Source organism: Stenella coeruleoalba (assembly GCF_951394435.1).
Source record: "Stenella coeruleoalba genome assembly, chromosome: 4".
Taxonomy (NCBI): domain Eukaryota; kingdom Metazoa; phylum Chordata; class Mammalia; order Artiodactyla; family Delphinidae; genus Stenella; species Stenella coeruleoalba.
The window spans coordinates 61,220,288-61,246,945 of NC_137149.1; the positions used below are offsets into that span (position 1 = coordinate 61,220,288).

Sequence of the window (26,658 nt, forward strand, 5' to 3'; positions counted from 1 at the left end):
TGGATTTCTTACCCATAGAAACTGTGAGATAATAGTTGTTGCTGTTACACAGCAGGAGATATGTAAAGGAGTATATAAAGACAGAATTAGGCAAACAAAGAAATTGGCTAGAAATTGATCCTTAACAATGTGGAATAATTTTATGTAATTATAATTCTATTTCATTAATTTTTTAAACATTTACAAGGTCGACTGGAACTATTTTCTATCTTTCATTAAATCCATAATTCAATCTCTTATTTATGAGGCATGTGGTATATCATTATCTTGATTTTTTTCCTTGGGTGTAGCAATTTTGGCCTGAGGTGCCTACTGCACTCTCATATTCAGGTACCACTGAAAACAAACTGTCAGAAATAAAAGCAGAGGATAAAGGAAATAACCTATCTTTGATATGTTCTAAATATTTAATCCTTTATCTACAACAGGAATACTAAAACAATGTAGCACTTGGTAATGACTGCAATTATATAAATAACATCTTTAAAATATGTAGATTTAAAAATTCTTAATATCCAGACGATCTCAAAATCCTAAGTATCTAACATAGGAATATTTCGCACTTTATATTTTAGCTAACCAGTTAATTAATTTACCTGAAAACTTCTTTTGTATATGCCGTGATGTTTATAACAATAACAGAGGAATAGACCATATGTTCTATATGTTATGGCCAATAAAATTAATAATTACCCTGGAAATTATTAATTAAATTATAATAATTAATTATAATTAAGAATTATAAATTATTGATTATTTAATATTAAATAAACTTAATTGTGAAAGAAAATTCAGGAATGATATGCCAAATTTATAGGTATGCCTCTTCAATCTATCACTTACCTGATTTAGGTAATGTGATTCTCTGAACCCTGCCTGAATATTAGTAGATCCTCATTCATTGCATCAGGAATACTAATTAGATTGGCTTGAGGAATGAGCACACTTTATAGAATTTTAAATATTTATCCTGTAGCTTTTTATATTACCATAATGCTCTTACTTATGCATGGCATGTGCTCATAAATCTTTGGAAATTATCCTTGACACCTGATTTACGAAATAATGAACACAGACTTCATAGGATATATTATCATAGCACACACACATGCACACAAACACATTATTTTGTATTCAAGAACTGTAATTTCTCTTCTACTACAAAATAATACAGAGAAATACTCATTTATATTGGCAAATATGAAAAATGTGTGTTTAAAATTAAACTACTAATTGTGTGAGCTACTAGAACTCTGAACAGCAGCAGTTTATTTTCTATATAATAACGGCCAAAAAAGGGGCAGCAATTTCTGAAAATTAAAATCTCAGCATTTTGAGCAGCCAGCTAGAACAAGAAGATATAAACTCGTATTTTAAAGTATGCTTTGGTTAATCAGTTAAAAGTGGTAAAAATAAAATAGTACCCTTAATCAATTTTCATGAAAATTATTAACAAGTGGGACAAACATTTATTCTAATTACATGAGTCTCTCTAGGGGACTGAGCTGGTGTGTTTGGTTTATCAAATATCTACTTGAAACATATAATTTTAGTTTAAGTTAGACAAGCTATACTCAGTTGCACTGCAAAATAGCATACTATTTTGAGTCTTGAACATAGTTTCGAAAGATAGTTTACGTCGGAATTACGTCTTTATAGTTACCTTACAGCAGCATTTTAGAATTTTAGTTCTTAGCCAATTTAATTCATCAAATAAATTGAACTAGATCAATTGATTCTTGCTCATTTCAGGCTATTTTAGTTTGGAAGATAGCAATCACAGTCATACCCACATGTGTACATACAGGCATACATATGCTATAAACACACAATCCACACATGTACACACACACACACACACACAAGCATACATACATATGCCACGTATGCCCACACAAAAAGCTGGAGCAGATGCACAAAATCTCAACACAGATTGCTTTGGAGCCCAAGGCCCAACCCAGGGAAACATATAGCTCTAGGCGACTGTGTCAAACTGGAGAAGCTCAGATCATGCTGGGACTGACTGTATTTCTAAGGCTACCATAATGCCAGAACTTAGACTACCCATCCATTCACTGCCACTTAAAGAAATTTAGTTACTATAGTGCTCTTTCTTTGAAACAATTCAAGTCCACAGTCCACACCTTGGATAGAAAATAAAAATATTCAATCAGATTCTGTAAAATCTCCTCTCAATAACTATCTTTATAGCACTAATATCATCTAGATAATTTTAGAGAGTTAGATTACAATTTTTTTTTACTTTACTTTCTACTCAATAATGTTTTGAAATTTGTATTTAATATCAGACATAGCTGAAAAATATTTTTTGCTGATGTTTCTCAGCTGTATATTTAATGTTGACATCCACCCTAAACACAAGTTCTACATTTTCACCCTTTTTCTAGAACTATGTAGAAGTACCATAAGAATGAATTTCAAAAATGCTAAAATCAAAGATATCGCCCGGTCCCCCCATTCCCTCTTGTCCCCAAACCTGCCTCCACTACCTATATATTACCATGCTCTGAATAAGAGGTAAAATCTTTGAGTCTTAATAGTCTTTGAATCTGTATTTTCTTCTCCAGCCTCACTGACAATCTTTGTACATGCCTGTATTATTTATGACCTCAATTATTTTAATCACTCTGTGAGTGGCCTCCTTTCCTTCACATCAGCGCCTTCTGCTTATCCTCCATATTATGAGGTAGAATCATTTACCTTAACGGCGTATCAGAACATATCCCTCTCCTGCTTGGGAAAGTCTTCAGTGATCCATCATTGTTTTCAGAACAAAGTAAAATACGACAAGCAATTTCTTTTGTGGTGTTGTCCCTCTGGCCCCCATAAACATCTTGCCACAAATACAAAGTTTCTATTTCCTGCATGCATTGTGTGATCACAGCCCTGGATTCACACAGTGTTCCATTATCTAGTTAACCACGTCCCTCACTCTTGGAAAACTCCAAATCTTTAGGACACAGGAATCATTTCAACACTACTCATTCCTATCAGGCAAGCAGGATTATATGCATTTGTCTTTTAGGTCTTGAGAAGATTTATTTTATAGATCTTGAGACTGTATTGCTTTTTAATTATCTCCAGCTCTGTACTTTTCCTAAAAACAAATAAGTAGTGGCAGAAATTTTTTATTGCACAAAACTGAATCTGCAAAGGGCAGAAATTTCAACACCATTAAGCCTCCTGTGTGCATGTCCGTGCTCTCTCTCTTTCTCTCTCTCTCTCATCTTTCTCTATTCTGTTTCACATCAGAATATTTATTTTCTCTACTGAATAACAAGCTCCTGCACATGGTGAGGAACATGGGAACATGGTCTCACTATACTAGATTGAGATACTATCAGTACCCAAGATCCAAAAAGCAAGGATCTAGGTCTATTAGAAAAAAAATTGAAGAAGACTCATATTGGTTTCCTGTGGTGTGTGCTCACCTCTGGACCTGGAAGATTGAGTACTAGAATTGATTGTTGCTGACACACATAATTCCCTGATGTGACCCAAGATTTATGATGTCTTCTGGGCCAATTCCAGGTAGAGAAACTCTGGCCCTCCTGGGTTACCTACCACCCTACCACGTGACTACTCTGGGGCAAGGGCACTGGGCCCTGTCACCAGAAAGTGGATTGGGTTGGGAGAGTCCCAGGTCAACAAAAACAAGAGTCATAATTTTCTCCAAACTCTTACTTTCTAAATCAGCCTAATTTATATTAAGAGAGTCAGAGTAATAATCCTAAAGCACAACTTAAGTTATGCTAACCATCCGACCTCACTCTTCAATCTTTCCTTAAATAAAATTCACGTCCTTAGTAAGTCATTCAACCTCCCTCTGCAACAGGTTAGGTTGAAAGAGGTTATGATTATCAGTAACATTTCTTTCTTTGGAAGCCTCTATCTGATTAACCTAAACAAAACAGGAAAAGTATTTGTTACTGAAGAAAGGGAATCCTCAAAGATGATACTGCATTTAACAGGTGCCTTCTCACATACAGAGTTGAGGGGAAAGTTATGAACCCACATTCCTTCCAATACTGTGGAATTTTGCAAATCGTCTTTTTGGAGGGAAAAGGGAGTCTGTCATACATCACTAGTGTTTCTGTCTTTTGACAAACTGCTCTTTATATTTCCTTTATATTATGTAAGATCTTACCTATTCAAGCCTTTAAAGGTGATTAAGGCATCAACATGGCTGACACTTCTTTTTGGAATTTAAAGTGAGAAATACTTATTTTAATACAAGAAATGACCTCATAGCCCACAATTATGTTGCTATATGTATACCCAAGCACCAGGGAAATGGTATTTCCAATGGTAAAAGACAACTTTCCTCTAGTAATACCACTTATAAATAGAATAACTGTAGGAAGAACGGACTAGAATTAGACAAAAAAGATTTGTAAAAGGAGAGCATATATAGGCTTTATCTAAAGATCTGAAAAGTTTACACTAAATGTATAATTATTCACTATCCAGTGGTTCCTGAAAGGACCGCTGTAGTTGGCTAAGGGAAAGGGAACATTAAAATAGGGGTGAGATCTCAATTATAAGTAATAGAGTTGCGATTTTTCTATTTAAAAGCATTAGGATAACTCTATGTTAGTTGACAGATTCAGAAAGGCAGCAATGATTTGAGGTTAAGAGTCCTCACAGTAAGAGATATCTGGCTTTAAACTCCTGATTTAACCTAAAACCCTCTCTCTGCTTTGCTAATCATAGTTAAGGGGACTGTTGCCCAGTGACACTACCCTCTAGCTTTTGAAGAATTCTCATTACATTACATTCCCATCTTTCTAGAATCAGTTGCTCAATAGGGCCTGGCTTTCCCCAAAGAACTGTAGCAGATCAACCAGACAGTTGTCATGTCAAGTTGGGACATGTTCCCCACATTGTTTGAAGGTTAGTTTCAGCTTCCCTTGATATTTGCTTCCACTCTACCATACAGTCAATAATCCAATATCTTTACTTCAACCTAAACAGTGCTATCAGAGTTGGTGTATCAGATAGCTAACACTTTTTATTTAAGGGCCAGAGTGTGATGTGATTCTCAGTGTCCCCATTATTAGATGAAAACACTGCTCTCCCATCCCTCATATAACTAGCCTTGTTTTGTTAATTGCTCCCTAGAGGAGGAACAGTGCTTTTTCTAATAGGCAAAACATTTTACTTGTACGGCTCCACTCTCTCCTCCCTGCTTGTGTTTGTGTGTGTGTGTGTGTGTGTGTGTGTGAGAGAGAGAGAGAGAGAGAGAGAGAGAGAGAGAGAGAGAGAGAGAGAGAGAGACACCACAATTGCCTGTGTCAAGGTGCGGTCTAGTCTGTTCTCTCCAAACTGGGTTAACCTTATTGGAACAGGCTCTACCTATGTGGGAAAATCTTGGATCTCTTTTGGTGGAGTGGAGGGTGGAATATGTAAGCCACATTTCCCAATATAGCTAATATCAGCAATAATTTAACATTTTTATCTTTATGTGATAAACTTTTGTGTCTTCAGAACTCAGACACGGAACAAATGGGTTTTATTTAGTAGGTTCTCTAAGATCAAGGTTTGGGACATTGGCTGGCAACTTTGAGAAAAATGATAGAAAGGAGAATTTGAGGGCCAAATAACTGGCATCACCAGTGGGTGTGGCTTTATGCATTAGCTTCAGTAAGATTCGCACTGAGTGGTTTAAATTTAGCAATTTTCAGGGGCTCTGTTGTCCCAGGTGGCTGAATTTTATGTTGGTGGAGATGACTTCTTTTTGTATAACCTGGACAAAGACGTAAGAATTAGACTCTGTTAAATATGATTTCTGTGGAATTTTGAACTTGGCAGAGCCCTGCAGTTTTGACAGTGTTAATCACAAGCTACTGTTTGTTTGTATGCAATATGGGGCTCAGCAGGTACAGGCCATGAACATAAGACTCCACAGGCCTGAGAAGCACGGCTCTTGATGTGCAGTCCCTGTACCTTGACCTTGACTTCTTTAGGCATCTGTGCCACAGGCATAGTAGCAGCAAGGATTATTAGCCAAGAAAATCTTTTAGTCCCAGGGAAAGCTCACTTTGCAAAAGGTAGAGTCACAGTTATTGTTTCTATTGGTCTTTTCAGCCAGGTATGCAGGTCAGGAGACTGGAGCCTGGAACAGCAAAGGTGCCTGAAATCTGTAAGTGCATTAGAGGCTGAGGCTTAAATTGTTATTATCAGATAGAGATAAGCAATGCTGGATGAGCTGCTCTAAATTCTGCCCTTCTTACATATTGTTTTTAATTACCTCCGGGGGCAAGGAAAGGAACTGCAGTTTCTCCATAGGGTCCTAAGGGCAATACTGAACCAGATGGCCTCAAATTTGTTAATTACACTCAGAACTTATTATGCTTTTAGATTTAAGGGACTGAAAATTAAGGCTTGTGTCCACATAAGGGTGGTAATTTGTATTAATATATAAATTAGAAAAAAATGGGTGTCCTTATTAATAAAAAATATATATCATCTGCTTGAAATGAAGCAGAGAAATAATATAGTAAAAATGTTACAAGGGAGTGACACACCAAGATGGTGAACAGGAAGTCCTGGACTTTCTTTCCCCTCATGACATGGATTCAACAGCAACACATATATCAGCTCTTTTTGTGAGAAATCAAGAAACTAGTTGAGAGGTTCCTGCACCACAGGTGAGTGAAAAACTAGCAACATCAAAACCAGTAGGAAAAGCAGAAACAACCTCTCACCAAGATCCCCACCCTGAGAACAGTGCCCTATAATTGGAAGGGGGCCTCCAGCTCCCAGATTCTTCCTGAGAAGTGAGTGAGGTAGACTGCATATCTAACACCCCTCCTTCTCTGGGTGCTACCTGAGGGACTGACTTTTCTCTCTCCTTCTTGGAAAGCTGATGGGACTTGATATTATGCTAGTCCCTCAGAGGTTATGAGAGCAAAACAGAAGTCAGAACTAGCATGCAGGCACTCACTCACGACTGCTCTTCTCTCTGGCTCAAGGCAGAGTATGTGGTGATACACCTCAGCTCCCTGCTTCCCTTTGAGGAGCAAATGCATTGAGCTACACATATAATTTTCCAACATTTCCAGGTGCTACCAGAGAAACTGGCTTCTATCTCATTTGTCTCAGAGATCTGACAGGGCCCAACTTATACTAGTCCCCTGGAGGCGACACAGAGTAAAGCGATGGTTTGAACTAGCAGGTGGGCACTTGCCTCAGTTCCTTTCCTTGGCTTAACACAGAATGGGTGGGTAATAAATCTCAGCTCCCAAATTCTCCTTGAGGAGGGAAAAAATTGAACTGCACAGCCAGAGTTTCAACTTCTCCAGGAGCCACTCAAAAGATTGGCTTCTCTCTTGTCTGTCTCAGAGTGCTGTTGCGGCCTGGCATATCCAGACACCTGGGTGCAGCAAAGAATAAAGATGGCAGTATGGACTTGTACCAAAGTTTGAGAGGCCCACAAAAGTTCAGGTCAGGTTGAAGATGAAAGATTCTTCCTGCACAAGGTCAATCTGGGAAGATTGGGAGAGGTGACAGGGTTTGGTTTTGTTTTGCTTTGTTTTGTTTTTTTTAAAAGTATAGATACTAACCCAGGTCAAAGAAAATGAAGAAACAAGGAAACATGATCTCAAGGAATAAAATACATATAACTCCAGAAATCTACTCTAGTGAAATAGAGTTATATAATGACCTGACAGAGAATTAAAACATGATAAAAATGCTCAGTGAACAATATCAACAAACTGATAGAAAATTTTGAAAAGAACCAAACAGAAATACTAGAGTTGAATAATACAACAAGTGAACTTAAAAATTCAATAGAGGGGTTTGATAGCAGACTAGAAGTCACAGAAGAGAGAATCATCAAACTTGAAGATAGATCATTTAAAATTATCCAGTCTAAGGAACATAAAGAAGAAAGATCAATGATAGCTTAATAGATTTATGGGACAAAATCAAGTAGATGATGTACATTATGAGAATCTGAGAAAAAGAGGGGAGAGAAAGAGATTATAAATATTATTCAAAGAAATAATGGCTGAAAACTTTACAAATCTAGAAAAGAAAATCAGATCCAGGAAGCTTAAAGGGTTCCAAATAAGTGGAATCCAAAGAAATTCACACCAAGGCACATTATACTCAAATTGTCAAATGTCAAAGACAGAGAATTTTGAAAGCAGTAAGAAAAAAGTGTCTTGCCATGTACAAGGCAACCCTATAAGACTATCGGTGGCTTTTTCTGCAGAAACTTTCCAGCACAGAAGGGAGTGGAATGATATATTCAATATTCTGGAAAAAAACAAACTGCCAACCAAAAATACTATGCCTTACAAAACTGTCCTTCAAAAATGAAAGAGAGATAAAGACTTTCTCAGACAAACAAAAGCTGAATGACCTCTACCAGACTTGCATTACAAGAAATGCCAAAGGGAGTTCTTCAACTTGAAATGAAAGACACTAAACAGCAACACAGTCACATAGAAAGTATAGAATTCATTGGTAAGGATAGGTATATTGATAAATATAGAATAATGTATTAGTGTAATAGTGCTGGGTAAATCACTTTTAATTCTAGTATAAAAGTTTTTAAAGGTATTAAAATAACTATAAAATACATTAATGGGTACACAATATATAGAGATGTAAAGTGTGATATCAATAACATAAAGTGTTGGAAGGGAGTAAAAGTGTAGAGATCTTCTATGCAATAGAAATTAAGTTGCTATCAGCTTAAAACAGACTTATAATTATGGTATTTTACATAAGCCCCATGGTAACTACAAAGAAAATAGCATTGCTGTTATACAAAAGAAAAATTAAAAGGAATCAAAGCATATCAATGCAAACAAACAAAATATAAAGGAAGACAGCAAGAGAGGAAAAAGGAAAAAAAGAACAACCAAAGAGAAAACAATTAATGAAATGTCTATAGTAAGTCCTTTCCTATAATAATGACTTAAAATAAAAAATGGATTAAACTCCCTAATCAAAAGACAGAGAATAGCTGAATAGATAAAAACAAAAACAAGATCCAACTACATGCTGTCTACAAGAAACTCAGTTTAGATTTAAGGACACACAGAGGCTGAAAGTAAGAAGACAGAAAAAGATATCCCATGCAAATGGTAACCAAAAGAGAATAGGGATGACTATACATATAGCAGACAGAATAGACTTTAAGTCAAAAACTTTCACAAGACACAAAGAAGGACATTAGATAATGATAAAAGGGTCAACTCACCAGGAAGAAACATTAATTATTAATATAGACAAACCCACCATCAGTGCACCTAAATATATACAGCAAATATTAACAGAACTGAAGGGAGAAATAATAATACAATAATAGTAGGAGACTTTAATATCCCAATCTCAATAATAAATAGAACAACTGAACAGAAAATCAATAAAGAAACAGTGGACTTGAACAACATTATAGATGGATCTATCAGACATATATAGAACGTTCAACCAAATAGTAGTAAAAAATGCATTCTTCTCAAGCACACACATACAAAAACATTCTCTGGGATAAATCACATGTTAGTTCTAAAACAGGTTTTAACAAATTTAAGAACATTGAAATCATACCAAGGATCTTCTCTAATCACAATGGAATGAAAATGGAAATCAATAGAAGAAGGAAAACTAGAAATTAAACAACACATTGAGCAATCAGTGGATCAATGAAGTGGTCAAATGAGAAGTTAAAAAATATCTTGAGACAAATGAAAACATAACATACAAGAATTTATGAGTTTCAGGAAAAGCAGTACTAAGAGGGAAGTTAATAGCAATAAGTGCCTATATTAAGAAACAAGAAAGATCTCAAATAAACAACTTAACTTTATGTCTCAAAGAACTAGAAAAGCAAGGTAAACCAAACCCAGTTACAAGAAGGAAGGAAGTAATAAGGAAGGAGCAAAAATAAATAAAGTAGAAAATAGAAAAAAAATAGAAAAAAGTCAATGAAACTGAGTTTTTGAAAAGATAAACAAAATTAACATCTTTTAGCTATAATAATTAAGAAAAAAGAAGACTTAAATTAATAAAATCAAAAATAAAAGAGATGTTACACTGATGCTACAGAAATAAAAAGGATCATAAGAAACTATGAATAATTGCATGCCAAAAATGGAATAACCAAGAAAAAGTGAATAAATTCCTAGAAACATTGAACCTACCAATACTGAATCATGAATAAACAGAAAGTCTTAATAGACCTATAACTAATATGGTGATTGAATTAGTAATCAAAAACATCCCCAAACAAAGAAAAGCCCAGGACCAGATGGCTTCACTGGTAAATTCTTCACCAAACATTTAAAGAAGAATTAAGGCCAATCTTTCTCAAACTCTTTAAAAATTCAAAGGAGATAACATTTTATGAGGCCAGCATTACTTTAAAAAGTAATTAAAAGCCAGAAAAAGACATGCCAAGAAAAGAAAACTACAGGCCAATATCCCTGAAGAATATAGACACAAAAGTCCTCGACAAAATACTAGCAAATGGAATTCAACAGCACATTAAAAGGGTCATACACCATGGCCAAGTGAAATTTATCATTGGGATGCAAGGATGATGCAACATATGCAAATAAATTAGTGTGATACACATATTAACAGAATGAAGGATAAGAAACACATGATCATTTCAATCGATACAGAAAAAGCATTTGATAAAATTCAATATCCTTTTAGGATAAAAACTCTCAACAAACTAGGAAGAAAGGGAAATAATAAAATAATCTGTGAAAAGTCCACAACTAAAATCAAACTCAACAGGAAAAAAATAAAATCTTTTCCATGAAGATCAGGAGCAAGACAAGAATGTTCACTCTCACCACTTCTATTCAACATATTAATGGAATCTTAGCCATAACAATTTGGCAAGAAAATGAAATGGAAGTCATCCAAATCAGAAAGGAAGAAATAAAATTGTCCCTGTTTATAGATGACATGATGTTAAATATAGAAAACCTTATTCCAACAAAAAACTGTTAGAATTGATAAATGAATTCAGTAAAGTTGCTGGATACAAAGTCAACATGCAAAAATTAGCTGTGTTTCTATCTCTTACTTATGAACTATCTGAAAAAGAAATTGGGGAAATAATTCCTCGTGTAATAGCATCAAAAAGAATAAAATATCTAAGAGTAAACTTAACAAAGGAACTTCACTTACAATGCAGTAAAGAAGATACAAATTAATGAATAGATAACCTGAGTTCATGTATTAGAAGACTTAATATTTTTAAAATATCCATACTACCCAAAGTGACCTACAGATTCCATGCCATTCCTATAAAAATTCAAGTCCTTTTTTACAGAAATAGAAAAATCCTCAAATTTATATAAAATCATTAAAGACTCCACATATTCAAAATAATCTTGAAAAAGAACAAAAAACTGGCTCATCACCCTTCTTTTTTTTTTTGCGGTACGCGGGCCTCTCACTGTTGTGGCCTCTCCCGTTGTGGAGCACAGGCTCCAGACACGCAGGCTCAGCGGCCATGGCTCACGGGCCCAGCTGCTCCGCAGCACGTAGGATCTTCCCGGACCAGGGCACGAACCTGCATCCCCTGCATCGGCAGGCGGACTCTCAACAACTGCGCCACCAGGGAAGCCCCTTCACCCTTCTTGATGTCATTATATTTACAGATACTATAATTAAAACAGTATTATATATATAAGCCTCTCTACTAGAACTAATAAACAAATCCAGGAAGGTTGTAGGATCATGATTAGCATACAGAAATTGGTTGGATTTCTTTACACTAACAATGAAATATCAGAGAGGGAATGTAAAATTACAACACTTTTACAATCGCACCAAAAAAAAAATAATACTTAGGAATAAACCTGACAAAGGAGGTGAAAGACTTATATGCTGAGAATTATAAAACATTAATAAAGGAAACTGAAGATGATTCAAAGAAATGGAAATATACCCCATGCTCTTGCATTGGAAGAATAAATATTGTTAAAATGGCCATACTACCCAAAGCAATCTGCAGAGTTAATGCAATTCCTATCAAAATACCCATGACATTTCTCACAGAACTAGAACAAATAATCTTAAAATTTATATAGAACCATAAAAGACCCAGAATTGCCAAAGCAATCCTGAGGAAAAAGAATAAAGCATGAGGCATAACCCTCCAATACTTCAGACAATACTACAAAGCTACAGTAATCAAAACAGTGTGGTATTGGCACAAAAACAGATATGTGGATCAATGGAACAGAATAGAGAACCCAGAAATAAACCCACACACCTACGCTCAATTAATCTTTGACAAAAGAGGCAAGAATATACAATGGGGAAAAGACAGTCTCTTCAGCAAGGGATTTTGGGAAAGTTGGATGGCTGCATGTAAATCAATGAAGTTAGAACACAACCTCACACCATACACAAAACTAAACACAAAATGGCTTAAAGACTTAAAGCAAAGACATGACACCATAAAACTAGAAGAAAACATAGGTAAAACATTCTCTGACATAAATCCTATAAATGTTTTCCTAGGTCAGTCTCCCTAGGCAATAGAAATAAAAGCAAAAATAAACAGATGGGACCTAATCAAACATACAAGCTTTTGTACAGCAAAGGAAACCATAAGCAAAATGAAAAGACAACCTATGGAATGGGAGAAAATACTTGCAAATGATGCAATCAACAGGGCTTAATTTCCAAAATATACAAACAGTTCATACAACTCAACAACAAAAAAGCAAATGACCCAATCAAAAAATGGGCAGAAGAGCTAAATCAACATTTCTCCAAAGAAGACATCCAGCTGGCCAACAGGCACATGAAAAGATGCTCAACATCACTAATTATTAGAAAAATGCAAATCAAAACTACAATGAGGTATCACCTCACACTGCTCAGAGTAGCCATCATCAAGAAGTCTACAAATAGTAAGTGCTGGAGAGGGTGTGGAGAAAAGGGAACCCTCCTACATTATTGGTGGGAATGTAAGTTGGTGCAGCCACTATGGAAAACAGTATGGAGGTTCCTCAAAAAACTAAAAATAGAGTTGCTGTATGATCCAGCAATCCCACTCCTGGATGAAACTATAATTCAAAAAGATACATGCAACCCTGTATTCACAGCAGCACTATTCACAATAGCCAAGACATGGAAACAACTTAAATGTCCATTGACAGATGAATGCATAAAGAAGATGTGGTACACATATACAATGGAATACTACTCAGACGTAAAAAAGAACTAAATCATGCCATTTGCAGCAACATGGAGTAAGTGAAGTAAGAAAGAGAAAGACAAACACCATATGATATCACTTATATGTAGAATCTAAAATATGACATAAATGAACCTTTATGAAACAGAAATAGACTCAGAGACATAGAGAACAGACTTGTGGTCACCAAGTGGGAGAGGGGTGGAAGAGGGATGGAGTGGGAGTTTGGGGTTAGTAGGTGCAAATTATTATATGTAGAATGGATGAACAACAAGGTCCTACTGTACAGCACAGGGAACTAAATTCAATATTCTGTGATAAACCATAATGGAAAAGAATATCATAAAAAAGAATGTGTATATATATATATATATATATATATATATATGTGTGTGTGTGTGTGTATAACTGAATCACTTTGCTGTACAGCAGAAATTAACCTATTGTAAATCAACTATGTATTTCATTAAAAATCCTTTAAAAAATAATGTAAACAGTATTGTACTTTTATAAAGACAAACATAGGCTATTCAAACAAAATAGAGAGCCCTGAAATGAATCCAAGAATATAAGGTCAACTGATCTTTGACAAGGGTGCCAAGAATAAAGTGGGGAAAGGATAGTCTCTTCAACAGTGGAAAAATTGGATATCTGCATGCAAAAGAATGTAATTGGACATCATACACAAAAGTCAATTCAAAATGGATTAAAGATATAAACATAGACCTAAAACTGTAAAACTCTTAGAAGAAAACGTAGGAGAAAGTTTTCATGATATTGGTCTTGGCCATGATTTCGTGGTTATGGCACACAGAGCACAAGAAATAAAAGGAAAAATAGATAAACTGAGCTACATTAAATTAAAACACTTCTACAGGACAAAGGGTATAATCAATAAAGTGAAAAGGCAACCTATGGAATTGAAATAAAAACTTGCAAACTCATTGGGTTAATATCCAAAATATATAATGAACTCTTATAACTCAATATCAAAAAGTCCTCAAAATAACTCAATTAAAAAATGGGCCAAGGACTTAGACATTTCTCCAGAGAAGATATGCAAATAGGCAACAGGTACATAAAAAGATGCTCAAGGTCACTAATCATCAGGGAAATGCAAATCAAAAATCACAAAGAGGTAACACCTCACATTTGTTGCTGTGGCTAATATCACTAAAAGCAAAAGACAACAAATGTTGGTGAGGATGTGGAGAGACTGGATTACTTGTACACTTGGTAAGAATGCAAAATGGCACAGCTGCTACTGAAAACAGTATGAGTTCCTCAAAAAATTAAAAACAGAACTACCATATGAGCAATCCCACTTCAGGTGATTTACCTTAAAACAATGAAATCAGAATTTCGAAGATATATTAGCACCCCTATGTTCATTGCAGCACTACTCACAATAGCGAAAATGTGGAAACAACCTAAATATCCACTGATGGAAAATGGACTTTTAAAACATGGTATACATTTGATAATGTGTAATTTCAAGTTTCTAACACATCTGGGACCCCTAAGTCTCTCAGTGCTTAAATGCTAAGCTTATAGAATCTTAGAATTATAAAGTTGAAAGATTCTTTACCAAAAAAAAAAAAAGAAAAAACATGGTATGCACGTGCAATGGAATATTATTCAGCCTTAAAAATGAAGGATATCCTGCAATATGCAACAGGCTGTATGAACCTGGAGGACATAATGCTAAGTGAAATAAGCCAGCCACATATGGACAAATATTGCATGATTCCACTTATGTGAGTCACATAGTCAAATTCACAGAAGTAAAAAACAGGATTGTGTTTACTAGGGGCTGGTGGGAGGGGAAAATGAGGAGTTTGCTAATCATCGGGTACAAAATTTCAGTTATGCAAGTTCAATAAGTTCTAGAGATCTGATGTACAACATTGTGCCTAAAGACAACAATACGGTATTATATAATTAAAAATATGTTAAGTGGGTAGGTCTCATGTTAACTGTTCTTACCACAATATATTTCTTTTAAAAGCCAAATAAGGGCTTCCCTGGTGGCGCAGTGGTTGGGAGTCCACCTGCCGATGCAGGGGACACGGGTTTGTGTCCCGGTCCAGGAGGATCCCACATGCCGCGGAGCGGCTGGGCCCGTGGGCCATGGCTGCTGAGCCTGCGTGTCCGGAGCCTGTGCTCTACAACGGGAGAGGCCACAACAAGTGAGAGGCCCGCGTACCACAAAAAAAAAAAAAAAAAAAGGCCAAATAAAAGTTAAAATGTTGCAAATGCAAAAGTTAAGATGACAATTTAAAAGGCATGTGTCTGTAGGAATCAGTTCTGCACAGAGATTCAAGGAAAAGCTGGAGTGTTTGGGAAAATGTGTTTCATCATTACCATTAAAACAGGAGCAATAAAAGAATGCCAGTAAAATAAAGGAAGACAGTCTGACTAAGCTGGAAGAAGAGAGGTTTCTTTAGGAAAAATGTAGACTTTATAGAGAACAGACAAGAGTGAGATGAAGTGGAAAATGAGAACTTGAATATATATATACACAGAAAACAAAAAAGAAGTTGCCAGATTTCTGTGTCTATTTTGAATTGATTTAGGACTGCCTGGATGAAAAGAGTATTATAATTTATTGCATAGCCCTACCCTCTCACATCTAAGCCTTTATTTCAGCCTAAAGTTATTATTACAAATGTAGACACCCTCCTATTTTCTATATAAAATCCATGGCATCAAATTCAAAGCCTCTCCAATCTGGATCTAGCCTGTCCTAATCATATCTCATTTGTTCAGACATTTGTTTTTTAACAGCATTTACTTGGAACTTACCAGTTGCCAGGCACTTTGCTAGTACATGGAAGACAGTGTTAACAAGACATATGTGGTCTCCTGAGACATAGATTTATTATCTTGATGGAGAGACAAATACTGTAGATAATTTTCAAAGTTGGTTTTTGGTTAGAATTTCAATAAGAGTAAAGGAGACATACAACTATTCCAAGGTCATATAACAAAGGTACTTAACTAAGTCTTCTCTGTCAAATAAGTGTGCCTGATACCAACCAGAGTTCTTGGCCTTCCCTAATCAATAGAAATTGACTCGAGGCCAGACAAGAAACTCAGGCAAGGCTTTATTGGGGCTCCTGCGCTGGCTGCAGGAGGGAGCGAGAACGAGTAAGGGGCTCTCTTGCTCACTCCCCGAGGGGGCGAGCTGGCTCCTTATATGGGATGAGGGTGGGGGCGGGTCCAGGGGTCGGGCTGGAGGGGCGGCTTAGGTGTTTTGTCCACCCCGTTGTGGTGCTGAGTGCAGGGGGCATGCGCAGTACCCTGCTTTTCCTCCTGACACCCAATTTTTGCTCCAGGCTCCTCAGAAATGGCAGTTGGGTTTTTTTTTTTTTTTGTCTTTTTGTATCTTTTGGTCTGAATTTACCCACACTGTGCATGCACACAGTTATTTTTAGTCCCATATAGTTTCTTTGTATTTTGTAGCTTGAGGAGAGGTATGTCCAGGTGTAAATTCTGCAGCACTGCAGCAAAGGTCCCAGGTCTCAGGTCTGTCTCATGCCCTAAGGAAATGGTGGTTAGGCCTAGCTCTAAATTTGAGTAGGTATTAGCTGGAAGGTAGAGAGATGGAAGCATTGGAGGTAGAGGGAGAGAGGTCTTTCCAAGCAACAGGGAAAAGCATGTAAGAAGATCATAAGGTAGTCGGGAGCAGACATAGTCCACTTGTGGATATAAAATGTGCTTAATGTTGTACAGTTAGAGCTCAAAAGAATCCTCAAGGATTAGCAAGTCAGGACTAAAGTGACCAAGAAGAAGCTGGGTCATTACAGCTATGTCAAGGTGGCTGAAAAGAAAAGATTAGTTATGAGATCATGAGGGTTCTGTACCAGAGGAAGTCAATACATGAAGTGGTTGAGAGCAGGTTGCTACTGCTCCTAATGTAAGTGGAAATAAGAGATGAGGCTGGACGTTTCCACAGGGGACTGATCATGTAGGTGAGGTGTGAGGGCACTTTAAGACTTACGGTCTTCACTGAGATTAACTGGAAACCACTGACGTTTTCTAAGGTGGGGAAAGAGAGGATCACACTTGCATTTTAATTTATTTTATTTTATTTTTATTGAAGTATAGTTGACTTAAAATATTATATTAGTTTCAGGTGTGCAACATAGTGATTTGCTATTTTCAAACATTACAAAATGATCACCACTATGAGTCTAGTTACCATCTGTCACCGTACGAAGTTTTTACACTATTATTGACTATATTCTCTATGCTGTACATTATATCCCTCAACTTATTTATTTTATAACTGGAAGTTTGTACCTCTTAATCCCTTTCACCTATTCCATCTGTCCCCTCACATTCCTCCCCTCTGGCATACCTGCATTTTTAAAAAGATCAGCCAGCATGTCTATTAAGTGAAGAATGGTGGCCAAAGACATGCATGGACTAAGAAAGAGCAGGTAGAGATTGCTGCTCTCATTCACAATTCCCTGAATGTGCCTAAAGACTTCTCATCGCTGCATCACTGCTCACTCTTTCTTCCTTTTGAAATGTGTTGCCTCCTTTTCCTATCTCAACATATCAAAATTCCATATGTCCTGCACTGCCCAACCAAAATTCTTCTCCTTCATAAACCTAAACATCAATTAAACTCAAGATGGTTCTGAAAGATCATCTTATCCTCCAGGAATTAATTCCTCTTACTCTCGATTGACACAATTATACTTGGAACATTTTTGCACCACTTTGTCATACTTCAGTTTACCTTTATTCTGTGTTAGCTGCAAGGACTTTTCTCATCTTCAATATTTATGAGGACATATATCATATCTATCTCTGTGTATCCTTCTAGCACCTAGGATATTGACTTACAAGCAGCAGATGGTAATTTTTTTTAAAAAAATTAGCCATCTATCACACAGAGATTCTTAATGCATGATTTTGAAGGCTGTTAACAGAGACATCCAGATGGGGGGTTCAGGAGAAAACCCAACTGCTTTCTGCACAGATTGTTTCATTACTCTCTTGCTGGGCTGCCAATATCACCTGATCCACATGTTAAGACCTGGTTTTTAGAGATTTCTTCAATTAGTATTTGCCTCTCTGATTGAGAAATAAATGCAACCTTTTACATGTTTTACTTCCAGAGTTAATAAATGCTACTTGTGTGGTGGACAGATGTGATTAATAAACTCCATTAAAAAGAAAGAATATAAATAATCGTTTTGTGAGACGGCAAATGCTAATTGCTAGAGACAATCAACGAGAATTTCTGTGCTTGGATGGGCAGCGCCAAACTATGTAATTGCTTAGTGCTCTCCCTTTGTGTTTTTACAGGAGTGACAAGCAGTGATTTCTTGTTAGTCCATAGTTTCATTTGTACCATACACCTGCTGCTTTTGAATATAATAATTAAATTGTTTAATTCACAATTCTATACCTTCTTTAAAACCGTCATAACTCTGCTTAGTTAAAAAGAATAAAAATGATAGCTTGCAAGTATCTGTTTTGGGTTGTGCTATTTAGTTACTGAGATAAATCTCTTAACTACCACATGGAAAAAAAACATCTTACTTCTCTTAACTACTTCTTTGAAGGGCAGCCTCCTTAGGTACTTGTGTTTTTTTCTCCAACCTATTTTATCTGACACCAAACATAGGTTTCACATTTCCAAGTAAAGTATAACATCTCTCAAGGTTTGTTGGCATGTTTCCAATCCTGTGGGTGTCTCCCAGGCAACAGAATTTTAGGGGGACTAAACATAGTCTATGAAAAACAGATGGAAATTAAGATGTTGATCAAATGAACAGTGAAAGTGGAAACTAGAAAAATGACAGGCCTTACATAGATGCTGTCACCTAATGCTATTGCAAGAGGCAAGTAGTGAAAACTGATGGCTGGTATACCAGCCTGTATGTAATAGGCGGAGCCAGAAGTAGGCTGCGGCGTTGTCTGCCTTGACTGATGTGCAGGCAGAATAACTTCCCTAACCCCCCAAACATGGCCACATCCTAACTCCCAGAATCTATGAATATGTTAGGTGACATGAACAAGGGGAATTAAAGTTGCTAATTAGCTGATTTTAAAATAAGATTATCCTGGATTACCTAGGTTGGCCCAGGGTAATCACAAGGACCCTTAAAAGTGGAAAAAGGAGGTGTAAAGTCAGAGAGAGCTGTGACTACAGACAGACAGAGAGAAATGCAACATTGCTGGCTTTGAAGATGGGGGAAGGCATCCAAGAGCTAAGAAAGGCTGGTGGCCTCTTCGAAAGAAGTAAGGAAATGAGTTCTGCCATAGAATCTCCAGGAAGCAATGCAGCCTTGCCAGCACCTTAATTTTAGCCCAGCGAGACCCAGTTTGGGTTTCTGACATCCAGAGGTGTAAGGTAACAAATTCATGTTGTTTCGAGCCACGAAGTTTGTTGTAATTTGTTACAGCCACAATAGGAAAATAATACAACGAGCACTGTCTGTCTTTTCTTCACTGATACAGGGCTTGGAGCCTCAGGGGATCCTCAGAATTAAAATAAGCAGTAAAAGATGGGTCACTATACATGGGCAGAACAGGTGGGAAAACGGAACTATATGAGGAAGCCCAGTAGTTTTTAGACCTGGGGATCCAATACATACAGTGGATTGGGCCGACACAAAAATATGGAACAGGAGTACTCCCTGACATAGGGATGTTTATAGAATCAAACCACCTCCTCTTCACAATCTTCTCCCCAAGTATCTTCCTGAGGCATCTAGATGGAAGGCTAGTACATATATGTGAGTGTCTGAGGCCAAAAGACATTTCTCATGACCCACACCTCCCAGCCATCCCCTTTCTATATATCAGGCACTGCCACTGGCTGGGGAACTGCTGATACTTTTATCCTGAAAACTGAGGCAGGTTGCTATGGTACAAAATGGAAAATGAGGCTCTCAGGAGCATAGCCTGAAATTGTGAACCATGAAATGGATCTGAAAGAAAAGTGGAGGCCGGAGTCAGTAGGCCACATTACTGACAAACTCCATAATCTCAAATATCCCCAGGAAGGGTTCCCTGTCTTCCGGCTTTGACAAACTGTCTCTGTGTGCTAGGGCAAAGCCAGACTACATACCTCATGCAGAATTTCTCCCTTAAGATTCATTGTTTCTGGAGGTTCTTCCAGGTGCTCTATGGTGCTACCAGATACTGGCCATTGGTTAAAAAATGGATGTGGAAACTAAAGTTGAAGAACACATTTCATTTGGAGGAACATCATGCATTGTTATAGGCAAGTCCTGCTTATGAAGAGAATAGTGGATCAGGTATGCTGTGGTAAGAGGTGTAATAGTAGAAGTACTTTTCTATCATGAAAACAATGTAATTTCCTTAGGCTATGGTCAGGGGGACACGTAGACTTGGTCCTGGAGAAAGGGGGACCTGAATATGAAAGATGTAGATTACAACCATCTAAAATTAGTATACAAACAAGTGTCTGAAGTTGGATATCTGGGTGCTTGCAAGTCCAAGGATAAAACAGAACATGTTCAAACACACACACACAAACACACACACACACACAAAGAGGTATCTTGAGGAAAAGAATATAGAATGACATTACATGTAACATTGTCATGGATTATGTTCACACCAACCACGGGTGTAACTATGAGAAATGGTAAAACCAGGGATTTGGGCTATAAAAGACCTTTGGGTCACCAAGTTTGTGTACAAGATCTAGGTTTATGCACTGGAATAATAAAATTTTATTTATATAACGTTTAATGTTTTGAATAGAGAAAAAGAGGCAGCCAAGATGTGAATGCAAGAAGCCTAATACAAGGGTTTAAAATGAGGGTTGTGTTGTGGTTTAGTTCTTTTTTTTTATCATTAGCTACTCATATCTAGAGACTAAGGGAGAGTTTAATGGAATCTTGTGTTGCCTATCTCCCCTCCAAATCACAAAATTCCCAGGTGAACAATACATCCAAGATACATAAAGAGTGAGAAGCGAATCCACCCCTTCCTTATCACTAGCTGGGCCTCCTATAGTATTTCCCATAGTAGAACTCTGGTAAAGCTTGATCTGAAATCTCAGTTCAATTTGGAGGCCTCAGCCAAGTGTTAAATCACAGAATCTTACCATTCTTCGATCAGCCACGTGGTATACAAACACAAAGCAACAAAGCTTAGTCTAAAACAGAGTGTGATCAGGCTCTAAAGAGGCCTTGGCTCTAGTTCAGCTTAGACTCCAGTACATGGAAGAAAGGATAAGGAAAAGAAGGGAGATACGAGCACAGGACATCTTAGCAAACTAGTTCCATGAACTTATAAAATAGAGTCTAAATTTTATCTTGCCACTTAACCAGGTTAATATTTCCCACCCTTGTGAAGACGCACAGAAGAAAATGGGCAGTATAAAGGAGCAGAGAAGCTTTCTTTCATAACTCATGGTAGCAAATGTGGAATGCTTGGGTGTGAGTTGTCCTGGCAGTGGACAATACTCAAAGTGTATTAGTTAGGAGAGCCCTAGTGGCTATAATAAATACTCCCCCCAAATTTCAGTGTTTTAAAGGTGGGATTTTATTTCTTCCTCACATAACACTCCACATGGAAAATCAAAGACCCAAGTTCCTCCCATCTTGTGGCTCATCTCCTAGCCATGGGGTCATCTGCTTCCAGCTGGCAGAAGAAAAAGAGAGTGGAGAAGGCCTGCTTACTCCTTAAACACTTTGGCCTTGAAGTGACTGTGTGTCATTTTCCACCTTCCATTGATTAAAACTTGGCCACATCTGGATGGACGTGTGACCAGAATACACTGTCCCTGCCTGGGCATCCACCCCCAGTGACAATTTTACACTGTGGTAGGGGAAACACAAAGCTCTGGTTTCAACAGCCAGCCAACTACCACACCCATCTTTGGCAACTCACCAAGCAACTCATGGGGATATTTTTTGTCTGCGAAATTTCCTCCTTGGTGTCTGAAATCTATGGCTAAATCCACTGTATCATTCTGATCCCTAGTGCCACCTTTAGCTACTTTCTTTAATTTACTGTTTGCTTAAATAAGTCTTGGTAGAATCATGTGCTTTGAGTTTTCCTGTTAGAAATAAACACAGCATGTAGCACTTTACTCTGCAAACTACAGGTAAGAATAGTTATTGAATTAAAAATAAGGAAAGACACTCCCAATCTTTTCTTCTTCCCTAGTCAATCAGGGTTCCAATTAAATATCTGGATTATCAGTGCAGTGAGAGAGGAAACAAAAAGGGGTCAAAATCAGAAAAATGAGCTCATCCTCTGATGGTCTTTCTTTCATTACCATAGTTTAGTTTTAAATCTAAATCTGAAAAACAAATATCAGACAAATTCACACCTATAGGCTATGTGGCCATGAAGTTACATTCAATTTGCAACGCATAGGGGTTTGTGGGGATGAGGAAAGGGCAATCCCTCCTCTTCATCTCTCAGCCACATTGACTGAGTCTTATAAGAGTAAAACTTTCTGATTAGTACAGGATGCAGACACAGCTTTTCACCCACCTGCATTCTCCTACTACTACAGCCTGGGTGAGTTTAGAAGTAAGGACTCATTGGTGCTGAAAATATTGTGGAGAAATGCTTGGATCCTAAAGAAAAACAAGACATATTTAATACATAAAATATTGAGAAAACTTAGTGGAAGAAAACTGTACTTATTTTCAGACCTAGAGAATAATATCTTTAATAGTCTTTTTCAATTGAACTTTTTTAACAGCTTGATATAGAAACAGTGCCCTATTTAGGAAACTACCAGTTCCAGTATCTTCCTTTATAGACACACAATGTGAAAGACTTACAGGTACATGTCAAATCCATTGCCAAGAATTTCCAATCAACCTGGACTTTAATACATGCAGCAAAATGATGTAGATTGCTTTGAAAAGACACTGAGAAACAATCAAAATTAAGATAGCTCTCTAGACATGGACATATATACACTAACAAACGTAATGTAGATAGCTAGTGGGAAGCAGCCGCATGGCACAGGGATATCGGCTCAGTGCTTTGTGACTGCCTGGAAGGGTGGGATAGGGAGGCTGGGAGGGAGGGAGATGCAAGAGATATGGGAACATATGTATATGTATAACTGATTCACTTTGTTATAAAGCAGAAACTAACACACCATTGTAAAGCAATTATACCCCAATAAAGATGTTAAAAAAAAAAAGATAGCTCTCTAATCCTGGCATTATGTGAAAATAACTTTGGGGGTCAAATTAAACATTTATAATTAGTTACTCTTATGAAAGGTAGGAGAAGTGGCTTCAAGTGATGTTTTAGTTTGGGCTGCTATAATAGAGTACATCAGACTGGGTGGCTTAAACAAAATTTTATTTTTCACATTTTTGGAGGCTTGAAGTCTGAGATCAGAGTCCTAGCAGAGTTGGGTTCTTGGTGAGGGCCGTCTTTCTGGTTATGTGCTCACATGGCCTTCCTTGGTGGGTGCATGCATGCAGAGCGATCTTGTGTCTCTTCCTCTTTTTATAAGGGCATTAATTTCATCATGGGTCCTCCATCGTCAGGAATTCACCAAACCCTAATTACTTCCCAAGGTTCTTCTTGCAGATACCATCACACTGGGGACTAGGGCTTCAACACATGAATTTTCAGAGGATGCAAACATTCAGTCCATAACATCTGACAATCATTAAAGCAGTGCTACTTATATCGTTCATGTGTCCTGGGAAAACTCCTATGCCAATCTTCCAATAAAGCCTAAAAGACTTCGCTCTATCTCTGTCTCTGTCTCTCTTTCTCTCTCTCTCAAGAAAATATCTCAGCTAGACCTTATTTGAGGGAAGACAAAAGGTGAAGAAAACTAGAAGATACTTTTTTCCTATATTATTTCATGAGTTACACACAAAATAGCATACATTCATATCCTCAAGATGGTGTGATACGTGTGTATATGTTTGTGTGTGGGTCCATTATTTTAAAATAAGTTTAAGGGGCTCTTAGCATAAAAATTAATTAAATTTAATTAGAAGATTAACTCCATAAAGAGGGTGTAACATTTTTTTTTCATTGGAGTATAATTGCTTTACAATGTTGTGTTAGTTTCTGCTATACAATGAAGTGAATCAGCTATATGTATAACTATACCCCCTCCCTCTTGGACCTCCCTCCCACCTCCCCCATCCCACCCATCTAGGTCATCACAGAGCACCCAGCCGAGCTTCCTGTGCTTTATAGCATGTTCCCAACTAGCTATCTAACCTATTTTATGCATGGCAGTGTACATATGTCAATCCTATTCTCCCAGTTCATCCCACCCTCCCCTTTGCCCCCATATCCACGTCTGTTCTCTACGTCTACATCTCTATTCCTGCCCTGCAAATACGTTCATCATTTATCATTTTTCTAGATTCCACATATATGCATTAATATACGATACTTGTTTTTCTCTTTCTGGCTTACTTCACTCTGTATGACAGACTCTACGTCCATCCACATCTCTACAAATGACCCAATTTCATTCCTTTTTATGGCTGAGTAATATTCCACTGTATATATGTACCACATCTTCTTTATCCATTCATCTGTCGTTGGACATTTAGGTTGTTTCCATGTCCTGGCTATTGTAAATGGTGCTGCAATGAACATTGGGGTACATGTGTCCTTTTGAGTTATGGTTTTCTCAGGGTATACGCCCAGTAGTGGGCTTGCTGGGTCATATGGTAGTTCTTTTTTTAGTTTTTTAAGGGACTTCCATACTGTTCTCCACAGTGGCTGTATCAGTTTACATTCCCGCCTAAAGTGCAAGAGGGTTCCCTTTTCTCCACACCCTCTCCAGTATTTATTGTTTGTAGACTTTTTTTAAAAGCTTAATTTATTCAATTATGTATGCTTCTGTATATATCATATGTATAGCTATGCTTATATATATAAGTGAGATGAATGACAGCAATGCTACCAGGGATGGGAGAGAGGAATAAGGATTACTTTTTTTTAAGATTTAATTTTACTTATTTATTCATTTATTTATTCGGCTGTGTTGGGTCTACATTGCTGCACGAGGACTTTCTCTAGTTGTGTCAAGCAGGGGCCACTCTTTGTTGTGGTGCGTGGGCTTCTCCTTGCAGTGACTTCTCTTGTTGTGGAGCTCGGGCTCTAGGCACATGGGCTTTAGTAGTTGCAGCACATGGGCTCAGTAGTTGTGGCATGTGGGCCCTAGAGTGCAGACTAACTAGTTGTGGCACACGTGCTTAACTGCTCCACAGCATGTGGGATCTTCCCAGACCAGGGATCAAACCCATGTCCCCTGCAATGGCAGGCAGATTCTTATCGACTGCACCACCAGGGAAGTCCCTGTTTGTAGATTTTTTGATGATGGCCATTCTGACCGGTGTGAGGTGATACCTCATTGTAGTTTTGATTTGCATTTCTCTAATGATTAGTGATGTTCAGCATCCTTTCATGTGCCCCTTGGCCATCTGTATGTCCTCCTTGGAGAGATGTCTATTTAGGTCTTCTGTCTATTTTTGACTGGGTTATTTGTTTTTTTGATATTGAGCTGCATGAGATGTTTGTATATTTTGGAGATTAATCCTTTGTCTGTTGCTTCATTTGCAAATGTTTTCTCCCATTCTGAGGGTTGTCTTTTCATCTTGTTAATGGTTTCCTTTGCTGCGCAAAAGCTTTTAAATTTCATTAGGTCCCATTTGTTTATTTTTGTTTTTATTTCCATTTTTCTAGGAGGTGGGTCAAAAAAGATCTTGCTGTGGTTTATGTCAAAGAGTGTTCTGCTATGTTTTCCTCTAAGAGTTTTATAGTGTCCAGCCTTACATTGAGGTCTTTGATCCATTTTGAGTTTATTTTTGTGTATGGTGTTAGGTAGTGTTATAATTTCATTATAACTCAGATTAACTCAGATTAACTCCATAAAGGGTGTGTGCCTAATTTAAACAGTGTAGGTGGAAATGAAGGTACCAGCTTTGGGTCCCAGTACAGAGAGGCAGTGATTCTTGCTGGTTAGGCACTCAGTTGCCACAGCAATGGACTTGAATTTAAACTTGGCTCTTCCATTACCAGGTATATGAACTCAGATGGTTACTCAATCTCTGTGCCTTAGTTATCTCATCAGATAAAGTAGGGATCATAAGTTTGTTGTGAGGATTAAATCAGTTAAATACGTAAAGCACTTAGAACAGTACTTGGAACAGAGCAAGAGCTATATAAGAATTTGCTATTTTTATTATTATCATTATTATTACTCTTGCTGCTATTGCTACTACTACTACATGGGAATAAGAAGTCTCCAGGAGACTCCCTAGAGCAGCCAATAGTAACTTAAGGCAAAACAGGGTAGAAGTTAAAGTTCCAGGGAAGAAACCAGTTCTTAGACATTACTCAGGAAAGTATGAATAATTTAATTAAATTTAATTAATAATTTAATCCAGTTTCAGGGTATAGAACTAATGGAAAAGTGGAGAAAGAATGAAGACAGAGTT

The 26,658-nt window shown here is 37.3% G+C and overlaps 1 long non-coding RNA gene across 2 annotated transcripts in view; it reads right to left on the reverse strand.

Moving 5' to 3' along the window:
* The window catches only part of LOC307186006, a 424,126-nt gene that overhangs the window by 190,681 nt on the left and 206,787 nt on the right, over positions 1 to 26,658 (reverse strand). For both annotated transcript variants that reach the window (XR_013828233.1, XR_013828234.1), the window contains exon 6: positions 22,709 to 22,794. This is a non-coding gene — a long non-coding RNA (uncharacterized lncRNA). The remainder of the gene's footprint in view (positions 1 to 22,708; positions 22,795 to 26,658) is intronic.